This window comes from Haemaphysalis longicornis, unplaced genomic scaffold (assembly GCF_048455015.1).
Source record: "Haemaphysalis longicornis isolate Haplotype H1 unplaced genomic scaffold, Haemaphysalis longicornis Haplotype H1 scaffold_6, whole genome shotgun sequence".
NCBI classification, from domain to species: Eukaryota; Metazoa; Arthropoda; class Arachnida; order Ixodida; family Ixodidae; genus Haemaphysalis; species Haemaphysalis longicornis.
In genome coordinates, this window is record NW_027526407.1 from 157,305,980 (window position 1) to 157,323,937 (window position 17,958).

The window sequence follows — 17,958 nt, forward strand, 5'->3', positions numbered from 1 at the left end:
TGGCCTAAAAATGCGCGCATTGCGAGTCACATTTCGTCGCTGAATTGCTGCGCGAAACGCACCGGGATGTCGCGCTGCGCGGGATAAGTGACGGCCGTCCTTGGCTTGCATACGGTTCATCGCGAAATACACCGGTCGCTACCTCATCCGCAGCATCCCTCGGCGCTCGTCACGCAGGAGGAGGAGGAGGAGGAGGAGGACATGCGGCGGCCGCTGCTGCTGCTGACCGGTCGACGCCACGTGACCGTACGCAAGCACGACCACCGCCTCGGAGCGGTTGCAGAGTCGCGCCGGTGTTGTGCTAGTGCGGATGGTTCGCGGCCCAGCGGCGTTGCGCGCACCTCCAAGCAGACGGCCCTTCACCCACGCCCGTAAGTCACCCATTTTTGTGGACATGCGCTTTAAAAATCGCGAGTCGAGCCAGTGGTTCTCCTTGCTGTTGTTGGGTGGTGCGGAAATGCCCTCCGTTCGCTTTGAGATTGGGCAGAACATTGACTGAAGGGATTGTTTTGAACAAAACGGGATCGTGTCTGCGGCTGCCGAAAGCACTGCCGCGCGTACTCCATCTCATCTCCAATTCCAGCATGTGTGGGAATACCGTATTTTCGTGCGTGGAAGCCACACCAAAATGCGAAAGTTTCAGAAGTAATGGAGGAGCGTGGATTATATGCCAGGTATTTCTTTTGGAGCAGCTTCACCGCAATGCTCGTTGGGCTGTGATGCCCCTGCAGCCTTAATAGCGACCACGCCACTTATTCCATTGACAGTGCTCATTCTGCACACACAGATCGACACTATACCAATTCAGCCCACTGCCGCTTGGGACGAAGAACCTTTCCGCCTCCACCTCTAAACATGTCTCGCGAAGACAAGGTCATCTACACACAGCTCCAAACTAACACACTTCCATGTGGTACATTAATACACCTAATACATCCGACATTGTACACGTACACTTGTAAATTCTGCATAATGCCATGCACTCTCTACCACATGGTATGGGAGCGCGGCCACACACCATCCCTTGCCCCAAATCCAAATCCTTCATTTGAGCCGTGGGAGGGTCGGTTGACCAGCTCCAACCCGGATATATATCACCAACGTCTGGTAGGCCGGGCGAGAGACAGGCAGCCAAGACCCAGGGCTTCCCAAACTAAGGAGGTCCCCCACCTGACGGACAACCCAACAACATTGACTGCTCAATTAAACGTTTATTCCTCCTGGCAAGTCAACTAGTTACCTAGTCAGCTGGGTAATTGTTCTTTTGCATAAACAAATGTGCCGTGTTGCTTGAGTAGTAGTCTTGGTCCAGCCTTTCATGTATAAGATCTGCGGGCAATACGCGGGGGTACATTTTTTTTTATTCGACCACGGAAAGTAAGAGGTGCGGGTTACAGGCAGGGGCGGGTTATACGCGCGAAAATACGGCGCTGTCGAGCTCGTTTACGGGAAAAGTGTACAGGGGTGGGATCCCCAGTCTGTTCGTACGTCTTTCAAGTTTGGGTGACGCGACTGCTGCATGGAATTTCACAATTATTCTCACAAAATAATACTGCTAAGGCACGCCTTTCATTGGTCCAGCGTGCTTCTTGCTGTAATGTACCTGTATTTCCTTGCCACTTTTCTGTTGCACATTAGAGCACACATTTCTTTGTCGCGGCCAGGGGCGCGAGAAACGATCCGCTCGCACATGAGATGAAATTCTCCACTGGGGAATAATGATGTCCCATAGATGTTGAAATGATTCGGTGGATGTAAAACAACCTACAGTAATTCTGAGAATTGTCTACTAATGTGCAGCATTCTCAAGCCGCTCGTCTTCATCGCGAATTATTTATAGCCCGATTTTGCTACAAGTAGCCGAATAAGTTGGGTTATTTTGCTGTTTTATAGTTTTCTTTTGTTTATTTTTCCTTATTATGTACATCTACACCGTGGTAGCTACTGCCTGCCTTTTCTCCGCCAGTTACGCGTTTTTGCGCAAATACGCGGTTGATCCGTTTGTACAATTTTTGTAGTCGTGTTTCGCCATTCTTTTCCGGTCTTCTTTATTCTCGTCTTCGCTTTTTGGAGAAGGTGTACAGTGCACAGGATCTATTTATTTATTTATTTATTTATTTGCATACCTGCTTCGCCCGTTGGGCATTATAGTAGGGGGGACAAATAATCGATATAAAATACAACATTGCACACTCTTTGAAAGGTTGAAGAAAGAAAAAAAAAACAATTGTAAGAAAACATACAAGGTTTGCGTTAGTAAGCCACACACTGCAGACCGTGAGTACAATACTAATCACACATGTGGTACATTCTGAGGGAGCACATGAGACAGCATTAAAAACAAATATCGGCCAGGTAACAAGATACATTCATTTACACAGCACGCTGGCTAACATTGCAAAGCATAAATATCGGCCAGGTAACAAGATACATTCATTTACACAGCACGCTGGCTAACATTGCAAAGCATAAATATCAAAGAAAGTTTCAAATGGCGACTACATTTTTATCCATAAATATATTCTTGAAGGGCAGTGGGGAACGTCACATCAGAAGCAACTTCGATTAGTTCAGGAGGCAGCAGGTTCCAATCGCGTATTGTACGGGGAAAAAAGGAGTTTTGGTATGTGGTTGTGCGCGCGCTCATTTCTTTTATCTTGAGTAAGTGGTCGCGGCGCCCGGATATGTATGTTGGTGATTGTAGATAAGTCTCTTTGTTTAGTGGTGTGCGATTGAAGACGGCATCTCGAAGGAAAGAGAGGCGGGAAACAACACGGCGCAGTGAAAGATCTTCCAAACATATGTGCCGTTTTATTTCTGTGACACTGCTTTGGAATGAGTAAATGCCGGTTATGAATCGGGCTGCGCGTTTCTGTATCCTTTCTAAGCTATTGACAAGAATTTGTGTGTGCGGGTCCCACACAACGGACGCGTATTCCAGAATCGGGCGAACGTTGCTTAGGTGAAGTGTTCTCTTGACATCTATTGGCGCGTGCTTAAAGTTCCGTTTAATGAAATTTAGTACTCGTCCTGCTTTTAAAGTGATGCTTTGAACGTGACGATTCCATGTCAGATCGGCGGAAAACGTGACACCTAGGTATTTTGCTTCTCTTGTTTCTGATAATGGGGAGCCATTCAAGCAGTACTGTGTACCGAGTGGTTGACGCTTGCGCGTGAAGCAAATATGCCTGCATTTTGAGATGTTCAGGGACATAAGCCACCTGCCACACCATGAAGAAATTTTATTTAGGTCTGTCTGTAATGCTACTCGGTCAGAGTCGTTATTAATTTCTCTGTAAAGGACACAATCGTCTGCGTACAGCCGGATTTTCGAAGTGATTCCTGTGCCAATGTCATTTATATATATAAGAAATAAAAGTGGACCTAAGACGGAACCCTGCGGAACGCCAGAAGATACGCATGCATATTCTGATTCTGCGCCATTAATTACCACTCTTTGTAAACGACCTGTCAAATAGTTTTTGAGCCAAAAAAGGATGTTATCTGGTAAACCAAGAAGTGAAAGCTTATGGAGTAAGCGAACATGGGACACTTTGTCAAACGCTTTCTGGAAATCTAATAGTATGCAGTCTGTTCGTAATCCTTTATCAAATGATGTAAATATGTCATGGGTAAATTCCACTAACTGAGTTACGCATGAATGACCAGCTCTAAACGCGTGTTGGTAAGGAACAAAGAAACTGTTGTTTTGAAGGTGGGTAAAGATGGTAGGGTAAATTATGTGCTCCAGGGTTTTGCAGCACACAGATGTTAAAGATATGGGTCTATAGTTCATGACACTGTCTCGGGGCCCACTTTTATGAATCGGAACAATGTCGCCCATCTTCCAGTCTTCAGGTAATTCTGAGGTTTCAAGAGATTTGTGATACAGTACTTCTAAATACTTTGAGATGGCATGTGCGCAGGATTTCAAAACAAGATTGGGTATCCTATCTGGACCTGGTGCCGAGTGTGGTTTTAATTTTTGGAGAAGGTTGACTATTCCAGAGTAGTGAATAGCAATATCCGGCATATCATCAAGTGCGTTGCTCAAGAAGACTGGAAGATGTTGAGGTACTAGCGTGGAATACACTGAGACAAAGTAATCATTAAAACAGCTTGATTTATCTCTATCATTGGTAACAGCTACACTATTGTGGATTAACGGAGGGATACCAACATCATCTTTGCTGTTAGATTTCACCAGTTTCCAGAGTTCCTTTGGATTTTCTTTAATTCTAGAACCAAGAGAGTCAAAATACCGCTTTTTTCCTTCTGTGATTTTGACCTTGATTTCGGAACCAAGCTGTCGAAGCTTAGAAAGTTGCAGTGGATCGGGATTTTTTCTATACCGTTTGAATATACGATTCCTCTTATTAAGTGGAACCTTTATGGGTTTATCAAACCAAGGTTTATTTTTTCGGTGTTTCGCAGAAAGAAGCTTAGAGGGGATATGCAAGTCAATGAGCTTTAAAAGTTGCTTTTTAAACAGCAGCCTTGACTTCGTAACAAAATCACTTTGACTTCGTAACAAAAGTTTTTATTTTAAAAACTTTATTGGTATTTATTTTTTTTAAATTCCCCTCTACTAGTTATGTTAACTTCCGTTATTATAACAATTATGTATGTCTTAACCTCCAAATTGCGCATTTCTAGGCAAATGCAGGGCGTTTCTCAGCTTGTCCGGTTTTGCGGTTTTTTATTCGCGTTTCCGTTGTTATTTGTCTAACTGGTTTATTTCCGTCTTTGCTTTTTGTGTGAAATGTACAAGATCTATATTTTTTTTTCATTTAGGAAGCTCACGTCCACAATTGTAAAATTGTCCACTTTTATCTTTTAGGCTTTTCGATTTTACCAATAGTCTCCGTTTGCGTATTATAACGATTACATGTGTCAACTTCACAAATTATGCATTTTTGTGCAAGTTCAGCGCGTTACACGGTGGGGTCCTTGTCGCCATTTTTGTTGTCGTGTTCTCGTCATTCTTTGCCAGTCGTCTTTATTTTTAATTTCTCTTTCGTTTGGCGGGAGGCGTGCAAGCTCCATAATTTTGATTTAGTAAATGAACTTATATTTTTCCTAGCATTTGCATTTTCGTTTTTGGATTCCGTTCTCCCAACTATGTCCATTTACGTTATTATAACGATTAGAAAACGCCAGTGTGTCGAGATTTGGCCGCACACTAAAGATCCCCCGGTGGTCAAAATTAATCCGGCCGCGGAGTCTTCCATTACGGCGCTCCTCATAGCCCGGGCAGTGTTGAGGAACTGGGCCCCGGGCCACGGCACCGCTCAGAACGCCTCTTTTTCTCCCCTATCGCCAATGACAGTGATAGTACTACACAAGCTCGTAGTCTTCTTCTTTCCTAAACATACTCCCACCCGCGACAATTGTTCTTGAGAAGACATGCAGAGAACCTGCCGAGGAAACACCAGAAAAATAAATGATGGCCAGTTCAGCATTCTAGTTGTGATCGTTTCGTCCGGTCGGTCTCATCCCCTCAGCCACTTCCTTCTCCAACGGTGTTTTGAGGTGTGGTGTCGCTTCCTATAGTAACGGCTCTGTTGAATGCGGGCAACGAAAGCCCGTCAAAACTTGGATCCGGGGCTTTGGATAAATACTGGGCTATCTTGGGTCGGGGTTCTTGGAAACGCCGGATTGACTTTGGTTCCACATAATTCGGTCGCCGTTTCCTTCGGTAAGAGTGAACAGTAGTCCTCATCGCCCTCCTTCGTGAGAATGCTTGCCCTCTTCGTCGTTGAAAGTCAGCTGCAGTTAACGCACGGACCTCAGCTCGAGCACTCATATGTTGTCCTCTGTCCCTGTATCTGACCTTCCGTGCACCCTGCAACAATTCGATTTCGTTTTTACGATGGCACTATCTGAATCCAGAGCAGCCAGAACTAAATGCTCCTTCACACACTCCACGGGTTCTGTTCCTAGTTCGGCGGCCTCTTCATTTCCCTGTGGTATGAGCTCGCTCAGCGGCTGCAGAGCGACACAAGATGCTGAGTTTGCGACGCATACCGAAGACTTAGTGGCTGCCTCCAGGGTCGCTGCTGTCAGCGATTCGCTGGCAGGGACAAAGGGTTCTTCAAAGGCAACTGGAGAAGCGAGTGGAACGCTGCGTGTCGTTCGGAGGGATCCACCTTTAGTGACGGTTTCAGGGGGGTCTCCACGAAGTCTTGTCTTTACTGTCTTGCGGGGTTGTGCAAACGTAGCCATTTTTTGATAACGTGTCTAGAAGCAGGAAAATAATTCGAAACATCCTTCCGAGGTATAAATCAGATTCCTCATATTCCTTCGTGCAGTCATCAATATCCAATAGGTTTCTGACTTGATTGTCGAGCTGCACGAGGGTGATCTGTTTTTGCTGGGGCGGATTCGTAGAGGGTTTTCAGCGTACCTGGTTTCACAGGGCGCTGCTCCAATGCGCGGTCTGTCGCTTTGACGAGGTCGGAAATCTGTACTCGGAGGGTGTCTCTGCGCCGTAGCAGTTGGACCGCGTCCTCTGCGTCGTCTCCGGGTTCAGTGTGGGAGGTGTGGAGCGTCGAGCAGCCGGCCACGGAGGGCGCCGCCCAAGGGCAAGGCCTCCGAGATGAGGGAATCCCAACCAGGAGTTTCGCGGGCCTTGCAAGCCTTGAAGATGCGCTGCGCCGTTCCTCCCGGGGTTCTGCACCAGAATGTCGCGGATAGCGACGCGAGAAGGGAGCCGGTCGCCCTTTCGCTGCGCTGCCTGGGAAGCTCCCGGACGCCACACCATCAGCTGACACCGTCATCGTTCCTGAGGCATGTGCCTGTGCACGCATGTTCACGATGCTCTATACGAGTACTCTTTCTTTCCCCTCGACTTGTGCCGCTTCTCCCCTGCTGGACTTCGTAGTGCGCCTCCGAACGCCTGTTGTCAGCATCGCACATGGGCACATTTGCGCATCGGCCTCAACCTCATACTTCTGCGCATGCGCACATTGGCGGCGGAGGGAGTGTGTTGTGGATAATGAATGAAAGAGGCAGGGCTGCACGGGCACGCGGGTACGGGCATAGCTCGCGCCTCGTGCTTGGGGCAGTTGGTTCCTGATCAGCGCAGCGAAAGGGCGACCGGCTGTCTGGCTCCCTTCTTGCGTCGCTATCCGCGACAGGTAGAGCTTCGGCTCGTTAAACCCCACAATCTGTCATAACAACTACTCTGCAATCGTAGATTGCTGTACAGAAGCAAGGCGGATTGCAGTTGGTTAATTTTTGCGATTTTTTTATTCCTGTTCCCGACATTCTTATCCCGGACTTCTTTTGTTTTCGTCTTCGTTTTTGGAGGTAGATGCCCAAGGTCCCTAATTTTGATTTCTTAAGTAAGCTTTTATAATTCTGCAGTATTTCCATTTTTCTATTTTTAAGTTTTCTTCAATTTCACGCTAGCAATTATGCCCATTTACGTTATTGTAACGATTGAATGTGTTAACCCCGCAAATCACGCATTTTGGAGCAAATACAGGGCATTACACGCGGTTGGTCCATTTTCACGACTTTTGTAGTCGTGTTTGCGTCATTATGTCCCGGTCGTTCTTTATTTTCATCCTCATTTGGGGAGGCGTGCAAGATGCGCAATTATGATTTCGTAGCTAAACTTTTACGACTTTTAAATACTTTTTTTTTATTTCTTTGTAGTTTTTGTTCCTTAAAATTCCGTTCTGTTCATGTACGTTATTATAACCAATCATCGTGTTACAAACGCAAATTACGCATTTTTGGGCAAATGCAGTAACACGGTAACACGGTAACACCCATAACACGGTTCGTCCGCTTTCTTAATGTGTGTTCCTCGTTATTTTCGGTCGTTGTTATTTTGGAATTTTTTATGGAGGTGTACAAGATCCGTATTGCTGATTTTGTAACTTCAGTTTTATCATTTTACTTTTGTTTTGTTTTTTTTTTCAGATTTCTTTTAACCACTTAGCTCGTTTACGCTATTATAAAGATCAAATATGTTCACTCCGGCAATTTTTCATTTTTGTGTAAATGCAGGGCGTTACACAGTTGGGCAGGGGAGGGGGGCTTTGTTCTGTCGTTTCGTAAGACTCCTGACTCAGTCCCCACATGACACCCAGCGTTTGTCCAAATTAGGTAAATACTGACGCATCCACAATCGCCACCGAACGCCTGCTTATCTGTATGTGACCTCCGGGCGCGCAAGCCGGCCAGGATATGTATACAAGCGGAAATCTGGTGGCGCGACCATAGATGGCACGATTTTGCGATGTTTGCTGCTATACTGTGGCATTTCCGCTGATTTCCCTTTGTGCGAATGTGCCCACCTATTGATTTTGCTTCTTAATGTTAACTTCGGTTATTGTGCGCCTGCTTAGGCTCGACGAAGCCTTCCACTCATCGTATTGTGCGCACGAATTTTTTGTTTATTTGTCGTTAACTTGATGTGTCAGCATCACAAGGTAGCATACACATGTCGCATACTGTAGTGGCAGCACCAACATCTGCATTCAGAGCCACTGTCATCATCATAAGCGAACGCCACCATCATCGTCAGCGGTGCCATGGCTGTGCTGTCCTACGCGAGAGAGAGAGAGACAGAGAAGGCTCCTTAATGTGAACTGGTGAGGTCAGCCCTGCTAGGGACAAGGCTTGCTACACCAGATGGTGGGTGACTACGTTGATGAGTGGTGAATATTAGACATTAGGGTTACAGCAGGAAGAAGACAAACAAGAAGCGTTGAAAAAAAGGGCAAGAAAAACAAGAGAATGCTGCCAACAGAGGTGGTCATAAGTATACAATTGAAAAGAAAATCGTTAATGGAAACACTGAAACTAAATGAAAAGTAAACGACGAAAAAAAAAAGAGTAACAACACCAACCCAAGAAAAATAAATAGATGAACGCCAGTGAAACCAACACAAGCAAAGTAAATAGATTTTTCTAGATCGCAAACAGAGCAAGTGTGTCTCTTTCGCACTGTGGTGTCCTACGCGAAACAATAGATAGAACTTGTCTGCGTTCCTGGGTGGTCGCTTGTCATCGTCAGTTGTGGCCGGACGTGTGCATCAGCAATAGATGTAGGAAGTCACCTCTGCTCTACTAAGTCCACGGCTCCTCCCAGGCGCGAAGACATGTCCGATCTCTTGTGTCACGTGGCACAGCTCATCCCAGGCACCGCTGATTATGGTGGCGTTCGCTCATGACGATGATAGTGGTGCTGAATGCAGATGGGCGTGCCGTCAATACAATATATTACGTGCCACATATACTATGTTTGCGTGAGACTATTATACACTCAGCGTGTTGAAATTATTTTCATTCGCAGATGTGAGCGAAAAAGATCCCAATTGATGTTACTGTACGTAGTCCGAGTTTTATGTCCGAGATTGTTGCCCCTTTCACCGAAGTGCGCACCTTTGCCACGGGGACAGTAACAGTAAGCAGAGTTGAGGTCGATGACCCGGACGGCGCCACATGCACAAACTGCTTCGTACCACTCAACGTCTTACCAAACAGTACAGCAAAGGCGGGAAACGTCATCATGACCTCATGAAGCTAAAATGTAACTAAAAAGTGAATATCAAAAACTCTTCAATCTAAAAACTGGCGTAATAGCTGTGAACGACTTGGACAAGATAGAGGTCTCTGACGTCTGCGGAGCCTGTTTCGAGGTCTGAATTGGTGGGCAAAAGCAAAACTGACAATTCTAGAAGAAACGTTCCTCCATTATTAATACTCTCAAGTGGATATATAACTGTTATGCCGTAAGGCAAACTCTCGCAAAAAAAAAAAAGGAAACTGTTCCTCTTCCCTCACGCCACGGCTGACAGCTCGATCCTCCCACCGCTGCCCAAAATTGATATCACCACACCCCTTTCTAGGCGTGGTGATATCCATTCACCATTCTCCATTCAGCACGGGCGAGCCGCAGATAAGTTTCTCCGAAGTAAAACCGAAATCTGCACCGGGCCACAATTGAATTGAACGGCAAGGCCTCCGAAATCTTCCATTCAGATGGTCAAACGGTCCTCTTAACTCTAATTAAACAATACTTGGAATCTCAGTAACTCTCTGACCACTAAAAATGGCGATCATCCAACCAATCCCGAAACCTAGCAAGGATTCTCTCAAACCTGAGAATCTCCGACCCATCGCATTAAGCCCCGTTATTTACAAGTTCATCAACAACAGCGGTCCATCAACAACAGACTTCAAAACCACTTGGTACCCACAGGATGGTTCCACCCGGCCCTCACGGTATTTCACCCAAATTCAGGCACCCCTGATCACGTCAAGCCATAAACCGGACATCCCGAAAAAGCCGACCTGACTACGTCCTGGCCCTCGATATGCACAAAGCGCTTGACAACGTCACCAAGAAGGCATCCTGAGAGAATTAGCCGCTTCCTTCCCCAGTCAGACGTCTCAGATGTGGATTCGCAGCTTCCTAACGCCCCGACTCATTCGTCTTAACGCCAAGGACGCAACGCCGACTGTCTAAAACTTTGACTGAGGAGTTCCCCAAGGTTCAATATTGGGGCCTCTACTTTTCAACCTTGCCATGAATGATGTAGGCCGCACCCTTGAAATGTACTCAGCGGCCCGTTTCGCCTTCTATATGATGATATATTTGTGTGGACCGAGGCTGCTCATTATGACTCAAAAGAATCTATTCAGGCTTCGAGCACACCCTCTATGAATTCAAGATGCAATTATGCCCCTACCAGGCCGAATTTCTCAGCGTCGACGGCAAGAGCTCGACCAATGCTGACCAAATACTACACTTGAACATCGCCAATCGATTTTGAGTCAAGAAAGGGTACCGTCAAATTACTGGGCCTCCAGATTAGTAGCTGAGATATCCCGACTACATGGATCCTTCGTCTTCAGACAGCTTGGTGCTCCACCTTGCACTTAATAACCCGTCTATCCAGTGAACACGGGCGCTTGCACCAGAACGCTCGGCTGAAGCTTGCTAGCGCCGTCGCACACGGCTGACGGTCTTACGGCTTTCCCGTATATGCATTCGGTCCCAGACATCTCAGAGAGCTTGCCATATTGAACAAGCACCTGATTCGTACCATAACACGCCTGGCACGCCACTTCCTACTACCACCAATCTGTCGAGAAGATCAAACTTTGATTTCAGAAGCAACTCGAATAAATGCCGTAGAAACGAGCTGTTTTTACATGGGACACCTGAAATCGCAAGTTCGACCCTTTTATCTTTTCTAAATTCCCACTATGGAAGAGACCAGCAATCGGCCTCGTCCGACGACGACCCATCCCCCACCGTCACCGAGTAGCAGTACGTCCGAACCTTCACCAATGATAAAGCCAACGATGAAGTTTAGATTTCATCGATGCCTGCCAACACAGCAGCAGAGCTGTTTAAACTTGAGCTTGGTCCGTTACCGTTCGTAAAAAATACAAAAAAAAACTGCGTCGACGCGAAGCGTCTTACACGGCTTTCGCGCAGTGGTGTTAGCAAAAAAAAACTGTGATTGATTACTCTGTCATAGGAATCGGTAAAACACGAAAGTGAAACGTGCAGCGAAATCTGCAGCTGAGCATGATTTGCGGGTCGGCGGCTGTCTTGTGGGTGTGCTTGGCGAGCGATGTCCTGCTGGCGGGTCGCTTCGGCAAAGGTGTACTGGTGTCATTTCCGTCACAGAAATGATGTCAGTTAAATCTTGATGTATCTCGAGATAAAACACGGTCGTGTTAAACTATATCACCTGAAAACGAACAACCCAAAGTATAACGTACTCTTAATACTAAAGGTTGCTTCCCCGCAAGAATGCCCTGTGTACAGGGGTGCACCCTGTACAGGCCGCTTGCTTCGTTGTACTGGCGTCACTTCCGGGACGGATATGACGTAAGTGAAATCTTCATGAATCCCGAAATAAAACACTTTCGCGTTAAAAAAGGTAGAGAGCGTACGTGAGCGTGTGCCTCGTGAGGAGCTCCCATCGCCACCGTCGTGTGGCGACCGGCGCGCCACAGGTCCGCCGCGCCGTAGACGATCCCTTCACAATCCACACGTGGAGATGGCCACCGAACCAGCTGACGAAGAAGTGGAGGTTTACGGAGGCACAAAACAAAGCAATAGTGTATTGTCTCGTGTTGGTTGCACAAACGGCAGTCTACAGGCCAAGGAACAAATACCCCTTTAAATTTGGGCCAATTTTAACAGGCAACGTAGATGCAACTTAAAAAAATGTTTTTGCAGCAGCCTGAATGCTCATGCGGTTGACACGCTGCAACCCACTTGTATCAAAAAACATTATGACTGGTTGACGGTAATTGGGCAGGGAGGATACACGCCTCAAGTCCAACCTGGAGAGTTTGTACAGGTGTTCTAGGGGAAAAAATACAGTGAGAAACTTGAAGGTGTCAGCAATCTCTTTAAGAAAGCCCCGAGGTTGCCTAGAATTTTCGCGATAGGTAGGCGCAAAAAAAAAATCGGCAAATGCGCACTCAAGAGACATTGAACCGATAACGTTAAAAACGGATGATCAGCCGTTTTAAAAATGAAGAAACGCGAGACAAGCTGGTGTACAAACAAGGGAACTGGACGTTAAAGGGCGGAAATGGTTATTCCGGCGCATTGGCTCCCGCTTGGACCACCACACGAAAGTAGCGAACACTCTATGGCACGCTTGGACCTTATCTCGAATCAAATCAAATAAAATCAAATCAGTTTTATTTGCACCACAGTGATGCGGGTAGGCTCAGGCAAAAAGTGAACAGCTTTCACTTGGGGAAACCCGAGCCCCCCTTGGGCACATCTCGCACCCTCAGCAAAACAGGCGCTTCATGCACTCATCTGGTAAAACAGAGTGGTTAAAAACAGTCTTTGTAAAAACGCACCTATACATTTATTACACACTACGTAGACACTTATAGATAATCCGAGTCAACCAAGAACTAGAGCATAATATAGAATAATATATAGCAATGCACAACAGCAATGAGTATGAAAACAAAATCGTCTTAAAAAGTGTCACTTTGAAATCAGCAAAAGAAATGTTACAGCTAAGGGCTAGCTAAGGACCTGCGCAACATAAAAAGCTTCGAGTCTATAGAAATACATTGTAGACTCCAGCTTGCGCAAATATCGACATCTCCAGGCCCATCCATGCCAGCATTTTGCGCTTCACATGCATAAGCCCCGCAGTCCAATAAGGCCCGCCGTTGCAGTACTGATGTAGAAGAACCCCGACGTACTGTAAAATTTCTGAATCTCGTGTTATGCCTCCGAGATGCCGCGATTGCGAACCCCACCAGCCTATCTAAAATCCTCTTGGCCTTTAAACGTTTACCTCGGCTCCAGACGCATTACAAAACCGCTGCCTGCAAAACGCTTCTTTTGTCTGAACGGAGAAATGCAAGGCCACCCGCGTAGGCTAAAACTCTAACTTGACAAAGAATGACCACGTATGACGCTGCTTTGCAGAATTAATACACAGCGGCTCAAGGTGCAGACTAAATAAAAGGGGTGGCAATGGGAAACCTGCCGTTCGGAGGATTTCATGGGTGAAGAGCTTGCCTTTTACGGTTAACCTGGTTTTACAGACTTGGTTGTATAACGTTCAAAATTTTCCCTATCCCAGCGGCCTCGAGAACGGCAAATATAAGAAAGGATGGCTAACCCTGTCACAAGTTTTAGCTAAGTCGGTTTGAAAAAGTGAAACCTGGCCAGCCCTATTTGTTACCCATTCTAGTACTGAACGAGGAATGTTAACGTTCGTCTGAACCTCCGTCTTCGAATCCCACATGTTTGATGAGAGCCTATTATATTAGACTTCTAATTATGAGCTGCTGCTTGTGTTCCAAACACTTTAGCAAATATTTTGCAATGGACACACTACACAATGAAATATCGGTCTATAGCCACCCACGATTTTCAACTTAAAATCAATTTAAACTCATTTAAGCGAACAGCTGCTCTGTGCTGGAAATGTTCACTAGAAAGTAAGCTAGTGTATATTTTCCACATTTCCCAAAAAATCAGCGGAGCACGCCAGCCCCGTGGTCCAATCCGAGCAGAGACCATACAGTGATTACTAAAAAAATATCGGCGTGACAAGACGATCGCGCAAGAGGGCACTTTCGTGCGGAAATGTCAGTTTGGTCCAGGCGGGCACCAGAAAAGGGATGAAGATGTGCGTAGTGAACAGTGCTTCTTTTAGCGTTTCCTACATCAGCTAGGCCGTACTCGCTAATGATGTCTCTGAGGACCGTGGCGCTCGAATCATAGCGCTGATCACAGGCAGACCGGTCATCCTCCCTACACGCGCAATGAACGTCACCCATCAGTCTTTGGGTGCGCAGAAATTGAGAGGAGGAGAACCCGCGTCTTGCTCGTCATGCTAGGGCCGTTCAAACAAACAACCTGCTGTGGCAACATCGCAGCAAGCATGGATGGTCCAATGAAGGCCCTTACTGATAAACGACAAACAACCACCCGACAGGCCAGGCACGCAAACACTGTATTTAGGTAAATGGATTGACAGCCGCCTGCGTATCCTCATCGGTACTTAGCTTGGTCTCTTGAATGGTTATAGCATCCCTCTGAAAAAGCTGTAACAAGTGGTACTGCCGCCGTCTCTGTCTTAAGCCGCTCACATTAAGCGAGGCGATTTGTACTGCTTCGAAGTTGACTATAGGGCTTAAGTGGCTTACAAAACGTTCCCCTCACTGAAAGAGGGGTCACCCCAGTTTTTGGCGCTCGTTGCGTTTGCCTTCTTGGGACTGGCCGCACATTTGAGCTGCTAGCTACAGCAACATTACTGGAAGACCCGCCGAGGTGGCTCAGTGGCTAAGGCGTTGCACTGATTTGCACAAGATCGCGGGCTCGATTCCCGGCTGCGGCGGCCGCTTTTCTGATGGAGGAAAAAAGCAAAAATGCCCGTGTGTACGAGATTTCGGTGCACGTTAAAGATCCCGAGGTGGTCAAAATTACTTCGGAGCCCTCCACTACGGCTCGCCTCATCGCCTGCGTTGCGTCGGTGCGTTAAACCCCACAATCAATCAATCAATCAATCAATCAATCAATCAATCAATCAATCAATCAATCAATCAATCAATCAATCAATCAATCAATCAATCAATCAATCAATCAATCAATCAATCAATCAATCAATCAATCAATCAGCACTACTCGAAGTCTGGCGCCTGAGGTGGTGGTGTTGTTGTTCCTCGTCTCATGCCTCATACCCACGCGGATGATTGGCCCGGAATCGGGCGTGAAGGGGGCTCACAATTTAAGAGTAGATAACTAACCATTTGCATTTAGAAACAGCGCGTGATTACGATAGAATTGGTTAAAAATTGAAAGTTGCGGTTGGATTTGAGAAAACGTACCCGTAATAGTCAAAGCTAACATGGCGGACGCCTGTTCTCGGGAGAGTTTGTTGCTGGGCTAGTTGGTGCATATTAAGTTTAGAAGAAACCAGCTGAACATAGAAACAAGGGACTAAAGAAACAAAGAAACACAGACAAAGAAACAAGGCCAGCATTGTCCCTGTCAGTTTTCGTTAACAATTAGTCCTTGGTTCTATGTTCAGCTGGTTTCTTCTAAACTTAAGCCTGTTCTTGGCCACGTGCGCACGAATGGCTGCAGCGCCCCCCCCCCCCCCCCCCCCCCCCCTCTTTGGCAATGTCCCGGTGATGCGGCCCCAAGCGAAAGTAGCACGGGCGTGGAAATAGGAAGTCCAATCCCTCGTAATCGCCTGGCAAGGTGACGTTGCCTCCATCAGTGAAAACCGCTTCAATGAGACACGAGAGCCTGAGGTGCCATACCAGCACGCTGGTACGCAAAATTCGCAAAGCTGTGGAGAGGAAGCGGAAACGTTGCAGGACAATTCGTGCCGCGTGAGGCATGGCGCCCGAGTAGAGCGGGTGCACAACCGCCTCGCAGAACCGCGGATTTAGGGAGGCAGCGACGTGTGCCTGTCTGCTTGCTGACGTAATTCGCGCAGTGAGGCGGAGGAATGAAAGCGAACCAACCACGACCGGCTTTACAGATATCTATGAAGCCAGTCATGAAACTAAGAGACGCAAACACGGTGCAGCAGAAAAGAAGCCGGTCGAACTAATTCGCGCCAAAATACGAAATAAGAGAAGATATTTAATGAATATCCTTTTTATCGCGGTAAGAATAATGCAGCGAGTAATGGAAGCAACGAACGCACACGTAGACGCAGAAGCACTGCGTCCGGGGCGTTGAGCTTACCCTGGCCAACTGGCAAGCGACATTGTCTTCTGTGACCGTGTTTGTCGAGCATACCCAATGTTTCACGAAACGACTACTATCCACCGTAACGAAAACTAACGAGGTACAAATCCGGTCAAAAACAAAGCGAGTGCGAACAACGGTCCTGAGCAATGTTGTGGCGCCATCTGGGAGGACGAACGGCAAACGACAAACAAGTTTGGCCGTTCGCTGCAGCCCTAGTCACCGTACTAGCAATCGTTTCAAGAATCTGGGTCGCTTCTAGGGTCACCCTGGATACGTCATCGCTGATGTCACGAAACACATGGTTTAGCCAGAAAATTTAGTTTGCCTTATATTGTTTAATCGGTGACAAAAGCATAGTTTGCTGCAGGACAAGCGCTGAGGACACTAGAAAGCAGCAAATCTTTCGAATAAAACAACTTGCATTTTGTCTTCCTGGCCCCTTGTCCTACTCTTAAAACGCATTTTCAAACCCCACACAACGCGAATGACTTCATGTGCATGGCGCAAGGCTGGGGGCAGCCGACCTCAAATGACCACGCCGTCGACACGAACGGTGCGAAAAAACAGGAAGAGCCAGAAGCGAACTAAAGCTGTATACTAATATGTTTGCATTGCTTTTATGAAATAAACTTTTACATTTCAAAACAAAAGCATTCCAGCCAAGCTTAAGAGTGGATTGATGACCACCAATGTAAATTTATGATAAATTTGTGAATAATAATAGAAATTATTAGTAACGGAATTAAACTGGGTTAGGATGAATTCGGGTGGATTCGGTGAATTAAGATGGAATAAAGTGAATTAAGTTGAATTAAGAAGCATTATTGTTTGGTTATTGATCGGTAGTTAGGACCAGTAAAGTCAGGTTTAGGTGCATTAAATACATTACGTAGGGATTAAGGCAGGTAAAGATAGACTAAATAAATTGGGATGGATTAGGGTGGATGAAACTTCAGACTATTATGTTAAATTATAGGTGGATTAATGTGGATTAACATGTAATAATGGGGATTGAGATGAATTACCGTCGGAATTAGGGTGGATCAAGATGGATTAACTTGAATTAAGAGGATTAACGTGGATCAAGGACGCTAAAAATAGCGTGAATGCTAGTGTTTACGGACGAATGCGTATGCAAAAGGTATTTGCTTTCAAAGGAGGTCAGGTGCCCGGAGAAAGTTTTGCCTTCGCGTGTGCCGACCTGTGCACGCGGGGGCACAGCAGAGTCCGACATACTTCGCCTTGTGAAAATGTTCCGGCGAGAACTGCGATGGAGGCGCTATGCATCGGCCAGTCTTGCTCTACGAATGATGGATTCCGCTGGACTGTCCCAGGTTGCTGCGCGTCGTTAGCATCCTGAGGCATTGCAACCAGATGAGTGATGTTGCGGCGAACAGAGGGGTTGTGATTTCGGATTAGCTTTCAGTCTGCTTAGCTCTTACTGCCTCTAGTGATACCCTTCTCCAACGCACGTTCAAATCCCTCCTGCCACCTCGTGTAATTGCAGTCCACCTTCTTTGGGTTCCTGGAAATGCGGGGATCTCTCTAATTGAAGCCGCTGACAATCTAGCAAGAATAGCGGTCTCTGAACCAATCGTAGACGTCCTTCAGCCAACATCTTTAATTTCCGCTGCTAAATACCGTCGAATGCTAAAGCTTCAAGAACAGCGGGGATCAGTTTTATTGTCCTTGAGAGATATTTTCCACCTAAAGGTTTCCCGGAAATC

At 46.6% G+C, this 17,958-nt stretch overlaps 1 protein-coding gene across 1 annotated transcript in view; it reads left to right on the forward strand.

Annotated features, from left to right (window-relative positions):
* Window positions 1-230: 230 nt before the first annotated feature.
* The window catches only part of LOC144142020 (uncharacterized), a 96,413-nt gene continuing 78,685 nt past the window's right edge, over window positions 231-17,958 (forward strand). Inside the window, exon 1 of the mRNA XM_077673449.1 lies at window positions 231-371. The gene's annotated coding sequence lies outside the window, so the exon portion shown is untranslated. The remainder of the gene's footprint in view (window positions 372-17,958) is intronic.